We start from the raw sequence: 2,307 nt of genomic DNA on the forward strand, positions 1-2,307 counted from the left end.
TGATTTCAGCCAATGTACGGCTGAAATCAGCCGTACCAGCCAGAAGTGAATAGCCGAACAGTGTTCGGCTCACTTCACTTCAGGTCGGTCATTCACTCGTCTGCCTACGGCAGCTTAGTGAATAGACCCAACAGTCACACCACCCTTCAGTTGGCATTTACTTTAAGAAAGATATTTACTTTCATAGGTTCATGACTAGTGTATTAACCTCCCTGGCGGTATGATTATTCAGGATTTTAGCATCCCAAAGCGGTACATTGTTTTTCATGGAAATTTGTTGTTTTATATTGTAGGCCTGTAATTCTTAGTAAATCTTAGGAATAACTCACCTAAATCTGTCCAAACAAGAGTCCAGTAGACATCCCAGGTATGATAAAGTTTGAAACACGAAATTAAAAAATTATAATATAATAAATTATAAATAATTATAAGAAATTATAATATAATAAATAATTATAAAAAATTATAATATAATAATTTAAAAAAATGGTCCAGTAAATGGGAATTCTGGGGGCGCAGCCTGATCCGTACCACAGTCAATAGAGTACCAAGTTCGCACATCACTGAGCTCGGTCGCAGAATCGTCACTGTTTTAGGTCAAAAGCGGTTTTAGACCAGGTAGAAAACAGCGATAGTAAATTAGAACTACTTGCAGAATTGAGTGATAGCGATTCGTTGGGAAATTCCTCAACAGACACTGAAAGTGAGGACAGCGAGGATTCTGCGACCGAGCTCAGTGATGTGCGAACTTGGTACTTTATTTACTGTGGTACGGATCAGGCAACGACCACAGAATTCCCATTTACTGGACCATTTTTTTAATTATTTAATTATAATTTGTTGTAATTATTTATTACATTATAATTTCTTATAATTTTGAAAAAGTGTCAGGCAGGGCACTGGACAAAACTCTAGGGACAAAATTGAAGTGAAATAGTTTTATATATATTTGTAATCATAGCAGATTACTTTGTATTGTGTATTCTGTGTATATTGCAACTTTTCACTTTTGAATTTCCCGCCAGCTGTGACGCCCGAAAACGAAACTAAAAGTCAGATTCCGGCATCGGCCGGCCACGTACAGCAGAGGACACCACGAGCTCGCAGGGACAAGGTAAGTGACACTTTTCTGAGCATTCCCGAGTCTGGCTCGGGGTTAGCGCTCCTGGTACTGAAAGTTAACGCCGAGCCAGACTTGGGAATACCACCAGGGAGGTTAAAGATGTCTTGTCTCCTCCAACTGCCAGACCCACACTCTGTTCCCAACCTTTCCTTAAATAACCAAACACTTGACACTAAATGGAGTTTAATGGCCATAGCAACCTTCTATTAACAAATGTATAAATAACAGCAATATAATAACAATTTGAATTGGTCCAATGTCCTTTTGAAAGCACTTTTACATAAATTCTGTATCTGCAAACCTGCAAATTTAGACCGCCATTTACAGAACACCGGCTATAATTGCAGCTACATCCACGAAACCATGCTGTTCATAATGCTGTATGTGAGATCACAGCACTGTCACACCACGGGAGATTCCTGTTGACTGCTGAGGTTGCACCTTGCAGATCAGACAGCCAAATGAGAGCTTGCACATAGAGGTACACAATACTGTTTGCAGGTCATCCAGGTGCATCATAATTCAATACAAGATTGAAGGGGTTATTCACAAAAGGGTGAAGAGTTTGGAGAAGGCAGATGAAGTGAACAATCTAGGACAACATACAGGTCTATTCACTAAGCTGCCGTAGGCAGCCGAGTGAATGACCGACCTGAAGTGAAGTGAGCCGAACACTGTTCGGCTATTCACTTCAGGCTGGTACGGCTGATTTCAGCCGTATATCGGCTGAAATCAGCCCTACATCGCACCCGAAGTGCAGAAGGAGTTCGACTCAGCTGATCCAACATCTGGATCGGCTGAGCCGAACCTCTGGCAGGCTACTCACGGCTCTGCTGCCGTCAAAAAAAGAAAAGAAAAAAAGAACTCTCCCGGGCGCTCTGGGAGCCTCCCGCTCCCGGCCGCCCAGGAGAGAAACAATGCTTTTTCTTTTCTTTATTCTGACACGGAGCCGTGTCAGAATAGAAAAAAAAATATATATTTTTTGACCATAGGAATGCATTGCTAGATTGCTATTGGCTATTTCAATTTGCAATAGCCAATAGTAAACTAGCATTGTACCCGCCCTCTGCTGATGGACATAATGGAGAACTGCAGCAGAGGGCAGGTACAATGCTAGTTTACTATTGGCTATTGCAAATTGAAATAGCCAATAGGAATCTAGCAATGCATTCCAATGGGCAAAA

Source organism: Nanorana parkeri, unplaced genomic scaffold (assembly GCF_000935625.1).
Source record: "Nanorana parkeri isolate BGI_ZX_2015 unplaced genomic scaffold, ASM93562v1 scaffold296, whole genome shotgun sequence".
In the NCBI taxonomy this organism is placed as follows: Eukaryota; Metazoa; Chordata; class Amphibia; order Anura; family Dicroglossidae; genus Nanorana; species Nanorana parkeri.